Here is a 26,357-nt window from a genome sequence, read left to right as displayed (position 1 = left end):
GCTAGCAGGTAACAATGATGTGAGATACTATTCCATGGACAGCCCCATAAGACAGCTCTAAACTAAGACATTTGCACTTAGGTGTCTACCTGCAGATGCCTAAACTCCTATTATAGTCAATAGCAATATCTAGTCTACACAATCAGTGGAGCCAAGAGAGCAATTTCAACTTATCCTAGAGTAGATGCCTACCAGTGTCTAGTGCTTGCATTGGCTTTCTCACCTCACTTCTACACCACTGCCTATGTGTAGGCACCTAAATATAAGTCTTTCAAATTGAATATCATATTTATTATATGAATACAGTAGGATCTTAGGTCACATCATTTCTTTTTATAGCCTAAATCATCCTTCCCTCTGGTTACTGCATCTTTTATCCTTAAAGGAGACTTTTATCCTTAAAGGAGATCAATATTATTTGATTTCACATTGCTGTCAGTCCTTGTCACCTATATGAGACATTTAACAGCAGATAGCAGAAAGAGAAACAAATAGCAATGGCAAATAAGACATAAGAGCATAAACTTTTGTCCTGGCTTTTGCCTGAGTGCTTCATGCCTTTAAGTTTGACCCAGTTCTGAGTAACGATCAAGATGCAACGTAGCTACGTGCATTTCATACCAAGCCTTCTGAGAACTCTGCAGCACTGTCCCCTCTGTAAAAGGAGGCTTGCACCTCACACCAGAGCACATCGCATGAGAGACTTCTCTGCTGAGAGTGGTTAGAATAAAAAGAAAGATAGTTTCTTGTGGCATTTCATGATTCTGTCTGCTTTCACCAGTTCTCTCATATTTCTACGTCTAATTGGCTTCTAAGGAAAGGGGAGACATCACATACCCTCAATTGCTAAATGACCTCTTCCGGCACAAAAGAATTTAAGTCATGTCTAATCCCATTGATCTATTGAGCGCTACCAATGTGATATACAGTGCAAAGGGTAGGCCTAATTATCACAGGGGTCATTTAAAGAAGACCCGTACAAAAATACACCTTTTGCATGCTAGAAGATCATCTCCTGTGAATGCTAAGTTGCACATACTTACCCCACTGAAACAAATAATTTTAGTTTGCTTTTCCATCTACCGAGTCCTGTATAGAGCTGACTATGCTATAAGAGAGATTCTGTTCTTCCCTTTATTGCATTAAAATTGACATACCACTTCCAATCAGTTACAGAAATCCAAGGTTCATCTCCCTGTTTGAGGACTAGCAGTCAGAAGGAATACAGTTTCAGCTATAAGATGAACACATTAATATGGAAATTGCATGGTACAAAGCACAGAAGTCACACTATGCTGACTTTACAGAGTCTCGTTTCAGAGCAAGATTCCCTCATTTTGTACTGGCCCACCCAGTGATACAAACCAACGCAAAACTCTAGCTGACTAGGAATGACTTCTGAAGATCTGGAGAGAATTAGAAAAGAGACACTAAAGAGCTCATTTGTAATGAGAATTTAATTCAATCCAGGCCATAGAAAGGAAGCAAAAATGACCTTTATCAATTTGCTTAAGTTCCTCACAGATGCAAATAAATAAAAGTCCACTCCAGGGAGTTATTGAGAACACGCTATCCCCATTGAGTCACTGGGTATCACAGCACCTGAACAATATTCCTTACCGATTTTCCCTCATCGTGCTGAGAAAAATACAAACCACTAAGAGACATCTGTTTAAAAAAATAAAATAAAATATTCTGAATGCCTTCAGAAATGCTAACATTTCTGATGTCTGTTGCAGTTTTGCTATAATCTGTAAATGGGATTATTTATTACCAGTCATATACACAGACTTTATCAGGTGCCCATCACCACAACTTGTCTTGCAGTTGTGTTACGTAAAAACCATTCCCCATCACTTCCTTTCTGAAATGCAGCAGGTTTAATGAGCTTTTAGAAGAGAGTATATTTAAAATAAAAGATACATAACTCTGGGAAAGCAGTAACTCACCTGAAAAGCTGTTTGAAAGACACTCTGAAAACATCTTCCAGACTTTGAGGATATTATCATAAAATACCCTGCATAAGGCGGAAACCATTCAAAAATCTAATTCATAAGTGAGAGCTGATTTTAAGCAGCATATACTCCTAGTCTGAAACAATGATCATCCTCAACTTCTAGTTGCAGCTTCAGCATTCAGTAACAGAGGCTAGGAGGAAGGTCACTATGATATCCCAACATTGTTTGAAACACATTAAAAATGAGAAAGATTCTTCTTTTTTCTTCTTTTGTTACCTGAGAAATACTACCTGACCATTATCCTCACTTTCCCCTCCTGACATTGCTTGTTCGTGCCTTTGTGCCCCCATACACTGATTATTACCTGTACGAGATAATGTTCCTGAAGCTGTCCTGGATCAAAGAGAAATAAAGGTTCAGAACTATACGGCAAGGTTAGTTACCAACACAAAACACTATCATATTTCATGTATTCCTTGTGAATCATTAAACTGATTTCCCATAAAGTCATAAATGATGTTAAAAATTTGCTTTTAACCTACAAGGTCCTTCATGGATATAGCTCATCTTATTTAACTGATCTCTATTCCCCTTGAATTCCACTTCAAACTCTGAGTCCCTCTAAAGCTAGTTTCCTAAATGCTCATAGTCATACTTTGAATTTTATAAGAGGAGAATCAGTACTGAATGGGAAAGGGGTATACCATATGGATTTATGAGTTGCCAGGGTTGCCTCCATTTAGCTGGCACACCAGCAGATACGCCTCTCAGTTACACACCCTCCAAGTCTGCATCATATGGTGTATGCTAGCCTCAGCTTAGAGACGTACCACATCAGGAAAGCCTCTATTAACTATACCTCCCAAGAATCTTAAATTCTCTGTTCAGTACCTACCTCTTTATTTCCCTGACTTTATGAAAACTAGGATTAGCAACAATCACTTTTGCATAGGTGTTTACATCAATCTTACTTAAACTCTCCAAAACCCTCTTCCTTTGGAGAGCACCTATTTCAGGGGGTAGTGAATACAAGCTTCTTTGTACTCCCTGGAGCTAAGGTACAAACATACTTCTACAGCCCTAACAGAAAAGCTTTAAATACTAATTTATAACAATTTAAAAAAGTTTAAAAATAGTTCCCAAAGGAATAAGTAGATTTCTATGTAATACCTTAATCCAGAACATTTATTTATAATTCTAGTTGCAGGCCCAGCATTTAATAACAAAGGGGAGGATCCCAAATGTTGTCTGAGACACACTAGAACCAGGAAGAGAAACTAATTATTAATTTGTATTGAAATACAGTTATTTAGGAAATATTGGGATTCACTTTACCTTCATGAAACCCAAACATGTCAGGTCTAGCTGGGTGCAATGTAAACAGTCACAGAGGCAAAACTCCACTCCCAGTTGAGGTTTAGACATGACGGAGCTTGCTTGCAGCTTCCACTCTTTACTATTATCACAACAACCTTTTTAGAGAAAGTCCAAGCTCACACTTATCTTAACTCTGCAGCCCCAGTCCAGTCATTTGACATTAGCCTGCCATCAAGCACTGGACACATGCCTCTGAAGGGTCTCAGAAAGAATCTTACATAGGTTTCACACTTACTTGAAACTAGGCAAAAACTTAAGGATGCAATCATCTCATTTCCAGGAGATACTGTGCAAATAGCAAAGAAAAAACAAGAGAGTTGGCAGAAAAGTAACTATATTATGTAATTTATTAACACAGAGAACATAATTAAAACAATGGAGAACTTTTCATTGCCAACAAGTCAAACCTTTCCTTAATACACAGTGAGTGAGAGGTTGTAACGTCCCACAGATGATCTAGAAGAAAGAACATTCTTTTCCAAGATAAGAAATAAAATCATTTGGACCATCCATCACTCTGAAGACATACTTGAAATCCCAATAGCTCAGAAAAGTGCTGTGCTGTGCCCCGGTGGACAAATGCAAATAATTCACTTGTATTTGGTTCAGTTCAAACAGCCTTTTTAAGGAATTCACCCTTTTTGCTAACTGTGAATTGATTGTAAAACAATCACAAAGTTCCCATCTTTAAAATATTATATTCCTACATTTTTTTCAGATTTTTCTTCCAATCCATTATCACTTAGATATATATCACTAGAGGCATGTGCAATTCTCTGTTGGTTAATTGATTGCCATGAGGTTGAGGAGGTTTTTTTCTGCTCACTGACTGGGTGAGATGCTGCTGTATTTACCTGTAGATGAAGCAGCACTTTCATTCAGTTAGAATGACTCTTATTGAGAATGCAAGATTAGTAATGTAGAAGTAGAGCAGCAAGAACAAGACCACAAAGAAGTAAATAGCAGGAGGCTTTATTAATAGACCGAATTTTTGCTGAGTGAAAGCTACCAATGAATACTTAAAGTGTGCAGAACTGAACCAGAAATAGCATCTCAGGAATTAACCCTTAGGTCTGCTCTTTGCTACAGGCTACATACTGGATTCTAGACACTGGAGGTTCTTTCATGTTCTTTATCACCACTCAAACATACAGAGAGGAATTTGCACCACCTCCTCCAAAGAAGAAATTGTAAGAAGAGACAGGATCTCTTAGCTGAGGTGCTGGACTTTGCCACTACCTTTATAAAGGTTTGGGGACAACAGCTTATGTCATCACCCCGCAGTATGTTTAGTTAGACCTGCTGCACTACACTGGGTGAAACTCTTAGCTCCAATTTCCGCACTGTGCAAGTGCGGACATATGCTTCCTGTCTTCATGTCATCTTTTGGGGCAATTTTTTTTTTTCCCACCATCACAGCACTGAACCAGTGGATCTTCTTTAAACAGTAATTTTGAGCATCTGCAGAGCATGTGACATGTCCATCATCTTCAGAGAGATCAGCTGTGAGACCTTAACATTTAGGTACTGCATTTTCATTCCAGAGAAACTATATCACTTCAGCATAAGAATCAATAACGCAATAGCAGAGCCAAATTGTTTACAGTACTAACATTTATGTGCTGGCTGTGATGGCTGATAACTTTGGAAGGACTTTTCATGGCTCTATCAAAAATGCAACAAATAGCGTGCATTTAAGTGCCAGGCTTATGACAAGCATAAAAGACATTCTAACTCTGTCTCTTATGACCATAAGATGGACAAGAAATTTAGAGACTGCACACACATTACTTTGCTTTTAGAATTCTGTCTTTGTTACTTGATGCATATTGATTTATTGAGAAGTCCAGATGGTTACTATCCACTTGGATAAGTCAGTTCACACAAATTTTAAAATTCATTTTGAAGTACCATATGGACTGATTTGTTGCTGAAAAGCAACCTGATTTAAAGGTTCTGTTAAAAAGAGAAATGAATCCTTTTTTTAAATGGATCGAGAGAGAGAACACATTAATATTTCTGGGAAGAGAAATCAGTGTGTCAGAGTGTGGCTCCTCGAGTTCTGTACAGGTTCTGTGACCATATGCTCGATAGTGAAGGCAAGGTCTGACACAGGCAAAACTGCAGTTATATTTTTGTCTGATTGAAAACTGAATAGTGGATTTCAGGATCTAGCTATTATTCACACACTCATGCGAGCAGAGTGAGCTGGTTTTAGTTCTCTCGGTTTAATCTTCCAAAAACACTCATCCTCTTGGTGTTTTTCCACTTCTATTTAGTTTTGGTTTTATTTCTTTCTCAGCTGGATCATGTCATGAAAGTCAATGTTAGTCAGACAGACAACAATTTTGCAACTTTGGGACTGTTTCCAGCTACAAGATTTAAAATTGGCAGGGAAAATAGCCATGTTTCATTTTAAACTGTACTCGGTATGGAAAGAAATTCTGCACAATTATTAGTGATATAACTTTAAGACTTTATGCTACACACTGGTAATTTTGATAATGGAATTTAATGGGGTGAGAAGGAAAGTCTTGCAGATTTAATGAAATGTATCTGTATAAGACTCAACTTGATATAAAACATTTTAAATTGTACATTAAAAAAACATCATCTTTCAGCCACTAGAATAAGAACACTGTATAAACACCCCCTCAAAATGTTCTTTTCCCTGCCTGTTAAATAAGAGCTGTTTGAAGTTGCAAATGCCAGCAACAGAAAAGGCCACTTCTTTAATGGGCAGATATTCTCAAAACATAAAGTCCTAATAAGAAAAAGATGATGGAGTTTCACTCTGAAAGCTGAGAAGCTGTTAATTGCGATACTAAAAGGAAAAAAAAAAAAATTTGTTGCTCATTTCCTAGCCAGACACAGTATAATGGAATGGGCCTGCAGAGTGCACACAGGAATAGCTTTTTTTCCCCCCTTTTACCAAACAAGCCAAATCCATGTCATTGATGTTTGTCACTTTTTATAGTGAAGTGAAACTTTCTGATGCTTTCATTTTCCCCAAGCATTTTTTGTGTGAACAGAAGCCTGAAGCAAAAGCACAGGTGATGCAAGGACTTGGCAGCGCTTCAAAGGGGCTAGCTAGCAGACTGATGCTGACAGGCTGGTGCTATTATGAAATGCATGTTCAAATGAAAACCAAACCTCTTCCAGAAGATAACCGGTTTGGGAAAGGACTATTTCTATTCTCTTTCCTATTGTCTTTACTCTTCCCCACCCTGAGCTGTTATTACTCATCAAACTTAGAATCTCAAACAGCATGAACATCCAGAGCAGTGACGGGTGGTAAAATTTTCTGACTGTGTTTGTGTCAGGTGAGCTAACATTTGGCAATTCAGCACTGAGAGAATGGTGGGATATAAGAAGATATTAATAAACTAATTAAGATTGCCACACATTTGAACTTGCTCTCTGGACTTTGATTACACTGCTATGAATGCCTTTACAGACTACAATAGAACAGCCCAAACTGTGGGGCTGGAAGAACTATTTGCTTGATTACTTTAATAAGGAAGTAGAAAGGGGAAAAAAATCGTTTTCATTCATTTTTTCAGGTTTTCCAGCTCCCAGGTTTGTGCGAGCCAAAGTCTGCAGTTCATGCTCAGGAGTCCTTCCCACGTTACATTCACCAGTCAGAAAGCACAAAGACCATCTGCAGCCATTTTCAAATTTTTTCAAGGCAACAAGTCAAATGATGGCATCTATAAAATATTTTTACCTTTTTCTTATTGTATAGGGTATAAATCTGGATGCCTTTTAGATGAGATGAGATTACTCTATCAAGCTTTCTCTGAAAAAGATTTGTGAAATAAAAAAAGCTATTCCCCCAGAACACCACTGTATTTTTTTCACTATTTGATTGAAATGCTTAAACAAAAAACCCAAACAACCAACAAAAGGGAAAAATTAATGGAAAACATTTAGTCTAGATTCTGCTTTTAACAAGCAGCACCCTGCTAGAAAGCTCCACAAACGCTCATGTGTGAACACAGGCTCAACGTGATCAAAATCAGGGTCATTTAAATCTGTTTGCAGAGCAGGATATAAAACATCACCTGTGGATGCTGTCATTAAAGCCATTTTATTATCTCACTTGGTTTTCAGAAGCCACATTCAAAAACTTAACATCTGTTGGAACATTTTCCTTCTTTAACCAATGAAGGTGTGTGCCAGAGAAGGGTCCTCTATGTACTTCACAGTGTGCCTGTAAATTCAGGCCTGAAACTTCAATTCAATGACTTACGCACTAGAAAGCTGCCACCAATAGTGTCACACAAAATAAGACTGTTTTCTTCTTTTTCTTAATTGCCTTCAGGATGTTTTATGTCCCCTCATCAATGCTTACTCACAAATCAGCAGCTTGAACATAAAATTAATATTAAAATATCTCTGCTTATCTTTACAGATTATGGTCTCAAATACATCTTTCCTGTCTCGTAGCGAGGCACAGCTGGAACCGTGCACAGTACAAACAGCAGGTGGATGAGGTCAGCCCACAGAAAAGGCAAGAAAGATTCCTCCCTCTTACTGTTGAATCTGGGAACACAGTACAAGGTCAAGGAGAAGCGAAAAGAATATGGCTATGCTGGGAAATATGCTCTCTTCCCCTTCTGTGATCGGAGACACCCACTGAACACAAACTTGGGAAAAGAAACAATCGGAAACTGCTCGCTGCTCTTTTTCTCTTTAGCAAAGTCAGCACAATAGACACTACACCCTGCATGGAAACAACTTTGATAAACAGAAAAAGGTCTACAAATTAAAGTGCAAATACCCAGCAGACAAATTCTGTACTGCTAGAGAAACGCTTAGTGCATCTGTGCTGCAGCCAAGACCTCATCTGTGCTGTCCTCACATACTTCTGGCATACTCATGACACGTTGCAGTCTTCCACTCATATTTTTGAACTCCCATTTCAAACATACCATATAAGCGGCCAAAAACCATCTTTAACTGATATCTGGCCTAGAGCCAGCCCTGCACTGGTTTTGTGACGTCCTATCGTGCACCTGAGCACAAGACTCCCACTCAGGTGCAGCGAAGAGTCAAGCCCTAGAGGTTTAAATGCAAAGCATTAAGTTACTTCTCAGTACACCTATCCTGGCACAAAAGAGAATAATCCTGTCCTGTGCTACATCTCTCTCTCAAGCTTGTGAGAAAGGCAGTTTAGTCTCCTCCCACACACAGCTTGTTCTGCAAATAAACCCTATGCTCTAATCCAAGTCAATGAGAAAAGGAGCCTTTTTCTTTACATGAATGATTCCCCGAGAAACCCAATCCATGCTACAGATATCTTGTTGTTTGCATATCTGAAGCTACATCAGCTCATCTGTAAGCCTCTAGGCACCGTTAATCTCAATTAAAAAGTACAATTGTAACTTCAGCACTGACAACTCCTATAGAGTGCCAGCACGCAGTAACCAACATAAAACAATTTTCATTCTCACCGCTCTCTCACCGCTAGTTACTGTCATGCTCTAAGACCCCAACCGGAAAAGAGAGATCTGCATTGAGGGCTCACATGCGAAGTCCCCTAATGCACACACCTACTTCCGTTTTAAAAGAGTTTAAGTATTCACAGCACTTGCTTGGTGTCAGGTGGTTTTCTCTCCTTTCACCAACATCACTTTTTCTTTTCCTTCTCCTAGTCGTTGTCTTCTTTTTAATGCAAGAAATTTTAGACAAACATGATAACAGTCAAGATCTTGAGAAATCCTGATGTGTATTTTAGAGGCTGAAAATATTCAGATAACATTTGCAAACGAAGTAAAAGTTCCAGTCTGACAGATTCTTCTATGTTCTGAAAACATGTACAGGACATTTTTAAATGGACTAACTTAATGGGTATTGCAAAGTAAGAAGTACAAATCAGTTTTCTTCTTCAAAGACTGTCTTTAAAGTTGCTTCCACAACTGCACATAGGAATTTTATTTTTAGATGAAATCATCAATTCTTTCTTAAAAATGGCAGTTTACCAGTAAAGTTAAGAAAAAAATGCACTATGGATCATCATTCGGCTCAAGCAATTCCTTAGCTACCTTTGGACTGTATCTTAAAAACTACGAAGCTGTATGCAAGAACACTAAACAACAGCATTGAAGGGAGGAAAAGACAATAAATACACAGAAGTACATCTGTACAGCTATGGAAAGGGGTTGCGAAAGTGTTAAGAACAACCTAACGTCAGATCAAATTCTTCCGTAAGTCCATGTAAATCTGCTTTGCTCAACCTCTTTCATCTACGCTACCGCGTTATGATAAAAGCTTTCATATGACAACAATGGAAGAAAACAACAAATGTCTTCACATCTGCAAACAATCTAAGTTTACAGAGGAAAGCACAGGAGCCATTATAGTAACAGTTGTAAGCCCAGCTATCAACAGCTACGAATTAGTTTTTGTGAATGTATTGCTCCAGCTGCATATGAGACTATACAAAATACTCTTCTTTGCCCATGACAAGTTAATGTTGCTCTTTACACTTCATCTATAACTGCTTTTGTTGCTTAAAATGAAGTAAGTAGGAAAGCATGACAAAAGGCAGCCGAAAAATAAAGCTTCAGAGAATCTGAAAGGTGTAACAACTGCTTTAACAACTCCCACACACATTCTTCTTCTAAGTGATTTGCTAGACTGTACACCGTTAGTTAAGGATGAGCCAATCTCTCCCCTCTCCAGTGAAAATGGGTTGCACATGCTCCCTAACATGCATCTGACATTTCAGTGCCTGGATCTCTTCCACATATTCTAGAAACTGTCTTGAACACAGGAATTAAAAGTGGGCAGGCTGATACAGGGTAAAGAGTTCATATACATTGCTTGTGAACTTGTCTATGTATACAAATATATTTTTATGTGTGTGCATGTTGGTGTGTATGTATGCACCTACTTACATACGCATATATATTATATATAAAATACAATACATATATATCATTAACATACAAAAAAATATATAATATGTATGTTTTACCTTCATTTCATGGTGAGCGTTAGAACTGTCAACAGAAAACTACACATAGTTTGACTTTGCCGGAAATCATGAAAGGAAACTTAGATGCCAGGAGTGTTGCAAGAAACAAATAGGTCTGGCCTTCAGTGAATCTGTGATATCTCACTGGACCTTGGGAATAGTCTTAGATGAGTCAGTTTCCACAGGGATATTGTGGCTTTCTCTGCCTTGATCCTTGATTTTCCAGCTTAAAGAGTGAAAAAAAAAAAAAAAAAAAAAAACAACCAAACTGCATCATCTCAATAGTAAAATAAATGCATTACTTCCCCTGGTAATAGCATTATCTTCCATCAGAATATCTGAGACTTAGAGTTATCAGACTGAAACCGGACTATGCAACTCATTTCCTCATGCTTTTCTTTTGAAGAAGTCATCTTAGGTTATTTTTAAGTATAATATTGGTCCATGTTCTTATACTAGACTATATGAAACTATAAAACATATACTAAGTCTACACTAAATTTCTCAGGTATTCTAACATGGAGCACGTTCAAAAAACCTAAGTGACAAAAACAGTCTGCATTTTAATACACTAAAGTACATTGCTAACATATCAAACGCTTCTAGCAAGCTATGCATTGATGGATGAGATTAAAGAACAAAGAGCAAAATATATGCAATATTAAAAACATACAAATGTTTTCTTTTCAAACAATTAGAGAACATGAGAAGCTCTCAACTTTGTAAATACATAACTTACATTGCACTGACATAATTTTTTTTTTTTTTTTTAAACTACTAGAACTTCATTTATAGGACACACAGGTTGGAAAGGATCTCTTGAAGCAGGTGGTCCTACCCTCTGCTATCCTAGCAAGCTGCATCACATAGTCTCTTTCACAAATGCATCCAGTTCCCAACACCATTGGAGGGACATAAACAAGCTAGTTTTTGGCATTGCTTCACCCTCTAAATTTCAGGAATAAAGAAACACAGTCCTAACTATAGGTTAAATCATTTTCTTTTGCAACAAAAACAGAGTGATAGAAAACAAATCAAGATAAGTTTTTGAAAACTGTTGTGTTTCCTGCCTTTCTAGGTGGAAAGATGTGGGACCATACAGACTCAAAGACCTCTGCTTTGTGTGGCACTCCTTTGGTCCTCCTCTGGTCCTCCATACTATTTGCTTCTCTTGGCTTCACAAAATATAGTTGAGAATCAGAGAGCAGGGTATAGCAGAACAGCTATTTTCATCAGTGCCTCAGTCACATTTGCTTCTGTTCAGCAGTAGCAGCAGACCAGAATGATAGGATCTTTTTGCAGAAGGCTAGAATAGCAAGGCTTCCATAAGTGACATTATTTTTCCCTAATGCAGCAGGATTACACATTTCTCAGACAACAGAGTACAGCGAATTTTATGTGCACGTTCCTTTCCAAATGTAAGCGAGCCACAATATCTACTTCAGTAACTCAGAACTGAATTAGACATTATACTGTTCATAAACCAGGGGATGATTACAGTTTTTCTGGAAAGTCTGGTTTATGGACCTTACTAGGCAGGATTTGGGAAACTGAAAAAATGATAGTAATCCAGCTTCATAAATAGGCATATCATACTGCCATATATATTTAGCTCTTAAAAACATGATGTGATAGTATGAGCTATGCCAGTGATTATCTGTGGCACAGACATAGATTGGGTCGTCTTTGTTTCCTGCTGCTCGCATTTCTGCAGCTAATTGCAGCCACATGTTCTTCTACTGAACATACTAGAGCAACAAAATACAGATGATGGTGTCACTGGGACAAAATTTGATTTCCTACCGATTTTTCATTTAAAAAATGGACAAGATATCCCATTGACTGAATTACTGGATATTAAATTCTAATAAAAAGCCAATATCCTGGTCAAGTGACAAAGAACACACATTTCTATAAAATATGATTGCAAAAAAGTACTACGCTATGTCACAATCTCACAACATATCTGTTGGCTGACATCATCGCAAAGCCAGGCTCTATCATCTTTGAAGGGTCTTGGAGATAAAAGAAAGTCCTGAAGGACTGGAAAAGGGGAAATATTACAGCCATCTACAAAAGGGGCAAAAAGGATGATCTGGGAAACTATAGGCCAGTGAGCCTCACTTCAGGCTTTGGGAAAATTACGGTTCGTGTCCTCATTGAACCCGTTACCAGATGCACGAAGGAGAAGGTGACAGGGAAAGTCCAACATGGATTTACTGATAGCAAATCATGTTTGACCACCCTGATCACCTTTTGTGATGAAACATCGTCCTCAGTGCGTGAGGGGAGAGCTGTGGACATCGCTTACCTTGACTTTAACAAGGTGTTTGACATGGTCTCACACAACATAGTTGTTGATAAACTGATAAGACACAGACTGGGCAGATAGACTGCAAGACGAGTGGAGAACTGGCTGAGCTGTCAAGTTCGAAGGGTGGCAGTCAATGGCACAAAGTTAAATTAGCAGTCGGTCACAAGTAGAGTTCCTCAGGGTTGATACTGGGTCTGATTAGTATCAATATCTTTATAAAACAATCCCAATGACAGGACTGAATGCACCCTCTCCAAGCTTCTGTATGACACCGAACTAGGAGAAGTGGTGAAAAAGGAAGGGTCACGCTACAGAGAAAATGGGCCAGCAAGAACTGTATGAGGTTTACCACAGAGAAATGTAAAGTCCAGCACCTGGGTCGGAGGAATCCCAAGCCACAGTACTGGCTGGGACTGCCTGGCTGGAAAGCATCTCTACTGAAAAGTCCCTGGGGTCCTGGGGGCAGCAAGGTGAGCGTGAGCCAGCAGCGTGCCCTGGCAACAACAAAGGCCAACTGCATCCCGGTCCACAACAAGCAGGTGTATAGCCAGCAGACCAAGGCATATGGTTACCCCCACTTGGCATTTTTCAGGCCACATCTGGAGTACTGCATCCAGTGTTGGTCCCCAGTTCAAGAGAGAGACTGAAAAAAACAGAGAAGGTCCAGCAGATGACAACCTCCAAGATGATTAAAGGGTTGGAGAAGTTGACATAGGAAGAAAGGTTGTAGGAAGAAAGGTTGTAGAAAGGGGGTTTGTTCAATGCAGAGAAGAGAGGGCTCCGAGGGATTGAATCACAACCTTCCAGTTCCTAAACAGTTGTTACAGAGAAACATGGAGGTGCTCTCTTCACAAGGGTGCGCAGAGACAGGGCAAGTGGCAATGGGCACAAGCTGCTTCAAGGGGAAATTCTGTCTGCATGTAAGAAAAGCATTCTTCACCCTGAGAGCAGTTAAACATTGAAACAGCTTGCCCAGAGAAGTGGTGGAGTGTCCCTCTCTGGCAAAAGTTAAAGAATTGACTCAACAGAGGCCTGGATAACCTCGCCTAGGACCCTGCTTTCAAGAGAAGATGGAAGCAGGTGATGTCTAGAGGCCTCTGCCAGCCTAAATATTTCCATAAGATAGGTAGATTATATAAATCAGGAGAGATGAGAGATACAAATAATTTTTTAAGTGATGTTCTGACCCTGGAGCGGGCCGTGTGCGGGATTGATTTCAGGCTCTGACAAAATAGGTTACAGCGAGTCATTAGATGTCTCTACCATGGAGTCAAGTGACTCAGAATGAAAAGGTAAAAGCAAAGATGCTGTCTTTAACTTCTTTACCACCTGTGGCTCTATACTACTCATTTTCAAAGCTTGTCTTGTAGACTGCAGCCATCATTCTGCTTTGTGTTTATTCTGAGGGACTTAAATCTGTACATTTATATGTAAAAATGGTAGGGACGCCTACAAATATAGTTTGAGGTTTGCCTGTGTTTACTCAGCCAACAATTTTCAGGAAAACAAGACAGTTTCATCAGATTTTCATTGAATCTGTCACAAAATTAGAAGACTGGCTCATCTCTAGTATTTTAAAGCTCAAGCTAGCAGACTAAAGAAATTGAAAAGGCTGGGAGTAAGCCATATATCCACAAAGTGCACAGCTAGCCAATAAAGTTATTATTGAGCTTGCCCCAAAATAGACACAGATCTATAAATCCTATCCACAGACCCATTCCCTCATTATGATTTTGGGAATTCACAATAAACTTTATTCTGCACCACACAGTGACTCAAGATTCTTCCTATTTATTATGCTTTCCCAAACTAACTTTTCTTAAAGATCCTTTATGAATTCAGACAAATGCCAATTTAGAACACTTGCAGACGCTAGCATTTTGTTTTACTTCATTTATAAACACCTCCCCATAACAATCCTCATTATATTTCCATCCTGAAAAAGGGTTAGTGATAACACAGCAATCTGAAAAAGGGAAGGTAACCTAATGTAGCCTTCCTTCAAGCAGCCAACTTTGCTATCAGTGGAGTCATTCCCAGTAAAACATGCTAAGTCCTTTGAACCTGTACATCATACCAAAATAGGCTATTAAATCCAAGACGTCACAGTAAAGACATAAAACTACTTACAGACAGAAATGCCTTTTACCAGTCTTAATGTCCCAGGAATTTTACTGTACGTAGCATAGTGTCCATCCATCTATTCACTTTGTTTAAGAGAAAAAAAAAAAAGAGGAAAATTGTGCTAAATATTCACTGTTAAACACAGAAAAATTTTGTGCTGTTTAATCATCAACATAACAAGCCTTTGATTTTCAATGCATTCATACATCGTTAGGTCTTATTTACGTATGAATGAAGACTTTGAGGGTAGTTTTTGGAACTCTGTAACAACTTGTGCCAAAAAAAAAGCCAATATTTATAGATACCACAAGAACAAGGGAAGAAAATGAGTTGCATCCAATTTAGCTGATGCAACAAACCAGTTAGTACTGTTTGCTATGAATTCCCTCATGGAGGTGGTATTAATTAATTAGCTTCAAATGAACCTCATTTAAAAAATGGAACTTTCAGTTCCCATTTTCTCATCACTTTCTCTTAATGGCACAGCTTTGATTAAAAAAAGAACAAGCAGAGCAAAATGGCACAACACTTAACCAATAAGCATTAATTTTCGACAGTAAAAAAAACAGGCAGTGTATACAATTCAAGGGAAAACAAATTATGAGCAGTTTCTATAAGCTAAAATTTATCGAATGATCAAAATTATCTGAACTATTTTTATTCTACATGTTCACCTAGTGTTCTCATTTTTCTTAACTTTTATTTTGTGTTTCAAATTATTCAGTATTTGCAAATTATCGCAAATTATGCAACTGTGAATACAAGAAAGTCTGATCTAATAAGATTAGATCTAGGCAGTCCTTCAAAAAGTAAAAAGTAAGTGAAACAGAATCCCTGGACTGTGTGCCTGCAGTCTTGCATCTATCTTCTAAATAAAGGCAGCAGTTTTATTTGAAAGAGAAGTAAATTACTCTAACATGAAGTGACACTCTCTAAGTAAAAAGGCCATATTCATTCTCAGTTGATTTCTTTGTCTCCACTTTAGGAAATTCAACAGCCAGTTATGTACTACTTGCCTCATATTGTTCTAAAAATATTAAATTATTTCCTTCTGAGATGTATGGTAATGATTATTTATTTTCTTTAAAATATTCTTCTAACATTGCATTTTGTTCATCCCAAATAGAAGGGAAATCTTGTAGGACCATTTACAGGATAGATACACCAGACACAAAGATTAGTAATAAAAACATAAAATTTCATTGCAAGCCTTCACAGGATTTAGCTGTAGCAATAAATGCCATTTTCATCCTTCAACATACTTAATGGACAGAACATTTTGAAAAAGGACACTTTTATGGCATTTTGCATTTAACTTCTCTATTTTTGAAAGTCTGAATATTTTTAAAAATCATTCATAAGGCAATCAAAAATGAGACACAAACTCAGGAGCTGGTGCTACCTGTAAGACCTTGTAGCTGCAAACTAACCTGTACAATAGTCTCTGAATTACCTGGTTTTTTTGATCCAGTGCTCAATTTCAAAAAAATATCAGAGTAACTCAAATTCACTCAGATCTTCCCATACTGGAAAAATACACCAGCATGTTTAAACTTCTTCAACAAGCCTAAAGAAAGGGGCATCTTCCAGCAACTCATACATTACGCTTGACAAACTGACAGTGATGGCTTTTCTGTATTATACGACGTTCTATAAAAGCCAGGCGCTCATTCACACATGCACACAAACCACCACACATTGACCGCCAAATACGGTGCGTCATTTCCCAGTGACAAACACAAAGCACCGATGTTCGGAAACTACATAGAAAAGGCAGAAAGCTTGCTACTAACCATCTCTTGGCAGTAGGAGAAAATGCAAATATAGGAAGAAGAGTTCTTTGACAGCATCTTTGTAGCAGGAGAGGAAATAAGGACAAGGAGATACTCCATAAGATGCTTATCCAGAACTCCAGATGGATAAAGTTTCTAGGAAAGATGTTCTCCACCACTGTCTCTCAGTGAACAGGGGAACAGCTAGCTGGAAAATTCATCCAATAGCTCTCTTTTTGGAAATGCTCTGGTTGACATTATAGGGCAGGGAAGGAGGAGATGTCACTAGCACACTGTATGCAAGTAGTAAAACTGAACTGACACCAGGAGAAGGGAAACCGGCTGCTGCATGGTATCGACTCCCTGCCAAGAGGATGTGATACAGCGGTGATTTTTCACTGACAGATGACCCAGAGGCAATGCTGCAGAAATGCCTTCTTGGTGCACAGCAAGGTAGAAATTGCTTTCACTGCATTTTGCTGAAACTGCAGAAGAAAACAACAGACGCCCCAGTAAGAGCTGCAGGCCTACTAAAGGTGAAATAACTACAGTGGGGGTTGCCTGGAGAGCCTCAAGTTAGGTCAAAGCTGCCTAAGTGCACTGCCCGTGCCCTGCACCTCAACCAGTAGCTGGTAAGAGCGAGCAGGGAGTAAGTACCCCATGATTTGTTAAGAAGTTACATGCCCACAGGATTTTCACACTGTGGGTAGGAAACTGGCTTGAGGGACTATTAAGACACTGATGGTGGGATATTTTTCTCATTATTTCTTTTTCCCAAAAAGGTATTGCTTTCTTTCTCCCCTAGAAAACATCTTCCTTATTCCGGGTACTGATTCATACCCCACAAACATTAAGGGCAAGAGAAGAGCAGTTAAGCCTTCCATTTCAGACTTCAAGTCCGATTTCAAACAAACCTACAAGGGAACTTTCATGAAAACTAAATTCATTCTTATTCCACCTACCTCCCCTGTAACTGAATGCAAGAACTTACTTTAAAAGTCTACTGCCCATGATTCGAACAAATCTAATTAGTCCATTCTCCCCTAAATACTTCAGAACAACTTACACAATCAGTGTTAAAGAATTTCTCATCTGAAAAAACCTGGGAGTAAATGACTGCATTTCAGCTTAGCCTTTACAGTCAAGGCAAGGAGATGTTCAGCCCCTTCATGCTGAAATAATGCGGATAGGAGGGGATGATTTCAAGCTTGTGCGGAGATCTGAAAGCACTAAAGTGTTATGATTTGGAAGCCCATCTACCTCTTACGGTAGGTACCTGGGCCCTTTTTAGCTCTGACCCACAGACCACAGAGCCAGTGAGATGTATGTCTTGGAGGCTTTTTAATAATCTTATCCTTAATTATTGTACTGGAAACAACCATTCAATGAAAAATAGGAAATAGGTACACTCTGGAACATTAAAAAAAAGAGTGGAAGAGTTATCACTAAAAGAGTGAAAGATGGACCTAGTCTTTAAACAGGATAATCTATGGGAAACTCTTTACAATCCCAAACTGCTGCGCTAGTCCGTGCTAGTAGTACTCTCTGGTGGCTACACACCTATTCTTCTCTCTTAACTGATGCTATCCTTTAGCTTAGGTGAAATTCACTCTCCCATCTCCAGACTTCTAGAGTTGCCAATAAAACACTTTTTGTTTGTTTAAGTCAGTAGAATTCAATGTGCAAGAAGTCTGCAGTTGCACATACCCAAATGGCAAAACTCGTGCCTCCTCGTGGGGGAGGAAAAGGTAAATGCCTTTCTGAAGGATAACAGGCACTGTGATAGTTCTAACTAACCTTCTCTTCCTGCCGAAGCAGCGTTTCCATTCCTTTTACTTCCAAAACAGGGCTAATTTAAAAACGTCAGAAAGCCCAGCAAGTCATACTTACACATCAAGAAAGTTACTGCATTTATACTCAGTAAATTCTTAGTTACAATTTTTTTCTTTCTTATTGAATTTCTTTTGCGAGCATTAACAGACTAGAGAGACTATATCCAGAGAGCCGATTCATTATGTTCACCATTTCAGATTATAGACAGATTTTCTATTTAAAGAGCTACACTTCTGTTTTTGCCAAAACATTTATAAAAGGAGGGGAAAAAAGGTTTAGATTTTCACACAGAGGTGAATGTTCTACAGGCTGACAGATCCACCTTAATACGCAAAGTGGTAAGCAGAATCAAGTTTACCCAATCTCAATTTTCCACCTAATTTCTAGAAGCACATGGCTTTGCCAAGTCTTTGATCCCTTTTAATAACGCCTGAAGTGTTCAATATTTTCAATCCAGTTCCAGAAATAAAAAGATAAACATTATCATTTCTTAAAAAGCTTCTATTTATCATGGCTATTGGAAAAAAATAAATAAAATAAGAAAGAAAATATTCCCTAAAATATTTCAAGATGTAAGGTAAAAACATTAGAAGACTCAACATTTTAACTTTTTAAAAAATCTCCAGCATTTGCAAACCATTCACTTGCTTCCCCAGGGCTTGTCGTTATTTTGGAGCACTTGGGACGGACGATCCCAATACAACAAACTTTTCATGACAAAACCATTGGAACTTTTGTTAACCTTCCCCCCGCCACCCCAGTCTTCAGAAATAAACATGGAATGCATTTTTCCACTAAAATTGCTGTAAGAGATTTAGAAAAACAGCTGAAAACTATAGAACGTATCTATAATCTATTAGAATGAACTTACAAACACAGAAGTACTGGATTTTAGGAATCACTAAGCTAATACAACAATCACTCACTTACTACATGAAGATGTGCGGTAACATGACCGCACTGCTAAGGTACAATTCAGAAACGTGTCCAACACAGAAACAGATGTATAAGTAACTCAATCTTAAAATTTGTTTCTGCACTAAACTGCTTACTGGAATCTGGAGACTTTCTTTTCCAGCTTCATTGGTCGACTTTTTAACGAAATGGCTGGTAGGCCAGTTTCAGAGTATCTTTTCTTTCTTTCTGGACCCCAAATCTTTGACTAACTTCCTAGCTAACTATCTGCAATTAAGTTTTCGCATTCTAAATTTTTAAAGTAAACTAGAGGGAATCTTTAATGATTTTTTTTAAGACCTCTATCTAAAACAACTATTTATCTACTCTTGACCTAGATTACCTACTATAAAGCCATTTAAGATTATATTATCATTCTTTTTAATGTCATGGGTTTGTTTGCAGCCACCAGAGCTTACATCACAACCGTAAATTCTTGATTAATACTGACAGATATTGCTTAAAATACACAGACTGTCAAACGATCACTGACTAATACATGTTCTCAGTTAGTACTTTGATAAAATCTAATCGTACCAACAGATTTGAGGGTGATTTCTTTAGATAACTCTATTTATGGGGTTGTTACAGTCTGCACACCGAGCTGACAGGATGTCCTTAAGGGCCTGCCAAGTTTATCTCAGTATTCATTACTTACTCACTAAATAATCTTATAATTTATGCCTAAGCAGTTTTAACCACTGTACGTCTTCCTAAATGATGAAAATATATATTCTACTTCTGCTACTTTTAGCTTTATTTAAATTCATATAATTCAGGAACAGAAATGCTTTCAGAGCCAGCATGACCCCTTCTGTAGTACTGCCATGGCACTTGAACCATACAAGATTTAGTTTCAATGAATAAAAAATTCTAGCTGAAATGTAAAAGTATATATATTTTTCTTCTCTTTTTTCACGCTGACTGTCACTACCACAATCCCAAATTTCAGTCTGCTCCTACACACCCGAAGAAACACTTTGGGGTTTGTTGCTGGGTGACATGCTCTGTTGTTACTATACCAGACCACTCTCTCACCAGCGTCAGAATAAGATTTGTTTCTAGTACCACAACGCAGCCTAGCTCCTGTTTTCCTGCTCAGTTATTTTATCCGCAGTGAATCCAAGGGTAGATTCACTACCTGAAGCTGTTCACATGGCAATACTAGACAATTTATTGGAAGAAATCCTTCTGAGATGCTAATTAAGGTTCCCAAAGTGCACTGTCTTTGCCTGAAGGTGTTACATTAATATTTATATCAACACTGCATCTGCTTTACCTCAAATTTAAGGACTATTAAAATGGATATATTTCTCTCCTTAGTAGCATTCCGAATGGACTCTGCTGAGAATTTATACGTGGTAAAAATCACCCTGATGCTTGCTACATAGCTATCTGAAAAGCCAAGTCAGCCGTTCCTACACATTGCAAACCTTTAAAAAGTAGGAAAAAAGTCAACTCTTACAACCACTCATTTGTAGTTCTGTAACTAAGCAAGCTTGGGATTTCAAAAAAAAATCTCAATCTTTATATTTGTTTGATATTTAGGAACAAGTAAAGTACGAGAGGCTGAAGAAATGGAAATTTTAGATTAGCCTAATAAGAAGATATGATCTTTCCCTCACCATATTTCTTCAGAAGCTTTTGATTAAATCTCAAGAGAGAGATTACTCTAGGCAGCAGTGATATCAAAATGGCTGTCAAGGTGTCACTGGAAGAAACATATTCTTGAGAATTATATTCTTTAACCCAGGTGATGAGAATAAATTGAAGGGAACGCACTGCACCGTAACTAACTGCAGCTCTGGCACGACCGGTTGGACGCCAGAGGGGCCGAACCCTGCTACCCAGCTGCCCCAAATCATGGAGACACCAAGGAGGATGCCAGGGCAGTGCCGCACCTCCCACCGCCGTGGCCCAGGCAGCAGGCGCGAGCTCCCTGCTGCTCTGGCTTCTGGGTCTCTTCCACCTGGGCTCCTTTGAATGTGCTGCTGCAGTCGTAGCTTGGCCAAAATATATGAAATTGCTTTTTCTGCTTGCGCTACTTTCGTCTCTCTACATCGCTCAGCTACTTCTCAACTGGTACGTGACAAACTATCAAAGTTGCTGTGGAAACTGTCATCAAAGCCACCATTGAACTCTTGTGATTTATATTAGGTTTTGCCTAGGTGCACCCCATAAATATAGAAGAAACTTTAATCTGCACTTCAGTCCTCAGTGAAAGTACGAAAATAGAACATTTTTTATTTTGAGAGTATCAAACACTTTAAATGCCATCACCAGCAAAATATGTACTTGCCGTTTCTGTGTCATAGCTGCTGCTTGTAGAGTCCAGAATGCAAGAAGAACTTCTTATTAGCCCATCCGCAGTACATAGGATTTATTGTTTTACCTGTTCAGAATTCCAGTGGAGTTCACGCACAGCTTGAAGAGAGGGACAAAGGGGTCTTTTTGCTTTGTCAGCTGTAATCAAGCAAGCAAACCAATCCCTCCCCTCCAAACCCAACAAACATGAACCAAAAAGACACCCTGCCTCTGAATAAGGAAAACAACCTTTTAATTTCCTCAGAGAAGGCAGAGGCTTTAGTTCTTGAGAAAGAGGACATCGCACGAACAATATCTTGTAAATGTCTATGTAATTAGCATACCTTTGCTCTGAGTGACTTCAAAAAAAATTGTATAAAAGGAGGAATACGGAAAAAAGTTAAACCTTGACTCATTTCTTTGCAAGAAAGCAATTATTTTCATTCACAGCAATAGCTACTGTAGTATTCTTCTGGTGGGAAAAAAAACTCACTGGGAATTAACTTTAGAAAAGCAATCAGATCCTGCTGGGTAGCTAAATGAATCAACCTGTCTAAATTTTTTTTTTTTTTTCCACTTGAAATATATCTGCATTCCAGCATCTTGAAACTATTGTGGAAACACACACACGCACAAAGTAAAATTAATCCCCAGGGGACTGTAATGGTCGCTGTTAATAATACTCATCTGAACTTAAGGCCTCAAGTGTTGAATATCTGTCAAATAAAAAAGAGAGACAGGCAGCAGGGAAAGGACAAAACAAGGGGAGCATTTTCAGCTTCAACAGGTACAACTTGTAAATGGGAAATAGGTTGTTAGAAAAATAAATTATTTCCTGCCCTCCTCTAATTTTTCACAATCTGTGTGGCGCAGCCTTCACCATTGACACAATTGACGTAGTCTTTGCATCTGCATTCATTTACCGTGACCTAGTGGGTAAAGCAACCCCAGTCTCCCTAATAGCTTAATGCCAGAAGCACTTCACATAATGTAAAACATCCCAACCTCCACAACCTTACCTCAAATTAAAAGGAGAAAAAAATAGTTGGAGTAATGGCTTGCCTAATAACAACAAAAAAGGTGGTTATGTAGTGAACAAACCTTTTATGAAGCTCCTTCTTATTCTTAAACTTCTGTTTAAAATAAAACCGTGCCGAGCTCCAAAGCAATCCTCTGAGGAATATTTGCAAGAAAGGTAATTTCTCCCCAGTGCATCATAATTCCTTCAGTAAAATTACTTTTAACAATAAATCCAGTGACTGCCGCAGCACGATCGTGTTCTGGAACGTTTCTGTGTTGTCATTGAACTTAATGAAATCTTAAAATATACCAAGCATAAAATAAAGCAACACGTTTCGTACCTGGCATGCCGTTAGCATAGATGACCCAGTACAAAATCAACTGTTTTTAACCAGGCAGTGTATGTCTTGTTTGCTGTGGGACAATGACGCTGCAGGTGAAGTACAAGCCCCAGCTCTTTTGGTGTCCCCAGCCGATATGCAAGCAAATGAGACATCCTCAACAGTTACCTAAGACTACAAGGCACACATACGTAGTTAGTTAGTGTGAATTACTGGGACGATGACAGAAAGCTGGAGATTATCAGTGTACATATCAATACACTTGTTCTCTATTATGCGGATAGGAAGCAACTTATTAAACTAGAGAGAAAATATGACTCTCAAAATCACTTGCTATATATCCTTTCACGGAGCTATCAACTGAGCCCAAAATGGATCGCAAGCTTTCTCTTTGCAGAAAGGACCACAGTCATTTATATGAGGAAAGTTAAATTTAGACCCTGGACCTGGGGCAAACTGTGTGCTGCTTCGAGCAAAGTCACTTCCTTACTTATTTGTACAAAGCCTAGGAAAACGGGTCCTAAACATCGCCAAGGCCCAGTTTATACTGCAGTATAAACAAAGTAATAATGATAATAAGCAAATAAGTCTTAGAGCGAGGTGAACGAGCAAGGCCATTGTACTGCAAATGCAAGTACTGAACAATCCTGCCCGAGCAGAAGGATAGAAAAAATAGCTCATCGCTTTTCAGCATGTCTTCTGCTTATTTTTGCTTATTTTGCAAGTACACATCAAGTTTTAAGCGTCTGCATATAGCTCCTGTGCCTTGGAGGAAACCAAATGCTCTTTGCATCTTCCATGACAGACTCAGCACAATCTCGCAGTTCAGCTGTGTGTTAAGTGGGCGTTAAAGGCAGAATTAAGGCTCTGTCCAGTTCTCGCCCACTTTCAGCAGGAAGACAGCGAGGGGCTAAGCTCCACAAAAGCATATTCTAGAAACTGTGAAGGCTAGTTAGGTTAGCAAAAACAGCTTGCGCTCCTTGATTGCGAAGCACGTCTGTGCAAAACAAGACATTATCTTGCACGAAGGCTCCAGGACCGCTCAAAGGTAAGGAGCGGAGATGAATGGTAATGTTTGTTCAGAAGGCAGGTCCACTGAGGAAAAAGCGTATGTGTTGTTGTCACTGAACTTTCACACATTTGGATTAGAATAATCCAAAGCAGCAATATTTTTATAGCAAATCTGCAAACAGCAGTAAGGTAAGCCTTCTATTTTCCATTTCCTACGTGTCAACATACCCCATAGACAGAGTTATACCTCTGCTGAAATTTGTACTAGTAAAAAACCAATAATTATTATTATGATTTTTGATATGGCTCAGAAAGCTCTCCAGCAATCACATTTTTACATAAGCACACAAATCCTTCCCCTACGCAGTTACAGCTTTCCTAAAAACAGAATAAAGAATGTAATGCGCTATTATTATAAACCCCCGTAGATGGTGAGTCTTAGCCATAACCATGGTGGAATACAGTCAGTAAAACTAACCAAGAATATGATCAGCATAAACTTATCAAGCTGCATGCCATAAAAAGTCACATGGGTTAGCCAGGAATTGTGAGCTGAGACTTCCTACAGTGCATGTGTAATTTTTAAGCATAAAGTGTGAACATACCACACAGCTCTCCTTATTTCAGAATGTTAATATACCAAAGTGTTAAAAGGGAAAACAAAAGAAAAGTTCAAACCATCAGCTAAATAATCATTTTTTCCCCCAAACAAAAGAATACCTAATATTTGAAAATCCGGATCAATGATATACTTTAAGATACTGAGTATATGAGGCAGGATAAAGCCGCCTTGTTACCATAACTCTGGATGTAATTAAGGCTGTCATGGTCTGAATGAGCGTGTCTTGATCAAAGCTTCGCAAAACAACGCCAGCTTTTTAAGCAGGAAGAGATAGACGTTTTATGAAATACAAAAAGACATGGGCTAAAAGATATTCTGCGAGATGAAAATAGATTTTTTACGAAGGCTAATTTTAACCTATTTCTGCAATGAACTAGGTCACCCACTGCAAACATGCAGGAGCTGAAATTTTTATAATTTTTTTTTTTATAGTTGACAAGCAAAAAGTCATTTGAAAACAAGCATAAACATCTGCCCAGTTTTTGGAGAAGAGAAAAAAGCAGATCAAATGCAGATTTTAACAGGCAAGAGAAGGAAGCAGGACTTTAATAATGCATTCACATCACTGCAGGACTTCAGATTTTTTCATGATGCTCAGTTAAGGCTGATTCTGAAGCCCACTAAAAGTAATGAAAACACAACAGCGGGCTTTGGATCAAGCTCTTACAGAACACACAAACCCCACAGAAATTTTAGGTGTTGGGTTTTTTTTTTTTGTTTTGTTGGATTTCTCCCCTTTTTTTCAATATTCAGCATGGGTATAACAACAGTGCCTTATCCCAGCTGCACTGCAACACTATTAGGTAATCTGCGTATCTTTCATATACGAGAATTGCACAAGAAAAGCAACATAAAACCTTTTGGTTTAATCTCAAGTCAGACCTTTGGTACCCTGACAATCATGTCTTTATATACTGTCAGCTCCATCAGAAAGGGCCGTTTCTACATCTATGTTCCTGTATTTTGAATAGTATCCTGAGTCAAGATGTCTAAGAACAACTGCAACATAAAATTTTAAATAGGTTAAGTACCTTTAAACCAGTGAATATATGTTCTTCTGATTTTCTTCTGAGAACGGCTGCATGTTTTCACTTCATTTAAAGGGTTTCACTGAATGTTTAATTGCTTATTAAATCCTAAAGGGTATAAAGGTTTCTTCTCCTCATCAAAAACATTCCAGTTACGGCATGACACAACTAAACACACACCTAAAGCACATTACAACTGCTGTAACTATACTTGTCCCTGCAAAACATGCTGTTCAACACATTTTATCATTTCTTAACACCTTGTCTGTTTCTCAAGCAACACGCTTGCTGTTTGAGTAGAGACTGTCAGAGCATCAGAGCCATAAAACCAGGACCCTCTGGGATCTGGACGGCAGGAAAACACAGACTGCCAAGGCCACAAGGACCGAGCGGCTGCGAAGCAAGTCCAAGACCCAGGACTCCTCACCGGGTCTACCTTCACATCTGGGGTCAGGTCTTCAAGCCAAGGGCTGGGGCCAGGGTTTGATGAGAGCAGTAGATACGGCAATTATTAATTCTTCTCATTCATTATTAAGGGCCAATCGCTTGTGCTGCTTCGTCTTAGAAATACAGAAATAATACTTAGGAACGCCACTTAGAACCTTTCAAAATTAATCTACCAAATAAGCCCAGTTTTACTCAGGCAGCTCAGCAGATTGCTGCCCCCTTTGGTATATTCTGCAGGTGGCCAGCTGGTCCAGCCGGCTCTCCGAGAGC

The 26,357-nt window shown here is 38.6% G+C and overlaps 1 long non-coding RNA gene across 1 annotated transcript in view; it reads right to left on the bottom strand.

Moving 5' to 3' along the window:
- LOC138064073 (uncharacterized) overlaps positions 1–26,357 on the bottom strand; it is a 117,472-nt gene that overhangs the window by 39,158 nt on the left and 51,957 nt on the right. Inside the window, exons 4-5 of the long non-coding RNA XR_011137322.1 lie at positions 14,762–14,838; positions 10,318–10,543 (exon numbers count right to left, since the gene is read on the bottom strand). This is a non-coding gene — a long non-coding RNA (uncharacterized lncRNA). The remainder of the gene's footprint in view (positions 1–10,317; positions 10,544–14,761; positions 14,839–26,357) is intronic.

Source organism: Struthio camelus, chromosome W (genome assembly GCF_040807025.1).
Source record: "Struthio camelus isolate bStrCam1 chromosome W, bStrCam1.hap1, whole genome shotgun sequence".
In the NCBI taxonomy this organism is placed as follows: domain Eukaryota; kingdom Metazoa; phylum Chordata; class Aves; order Struthioniformes; family Struthionidae; genus Struthio; species Struthio camelus.
This window is presented reverse-complemented; position numbering and strand designations above follow the sequence as displayed.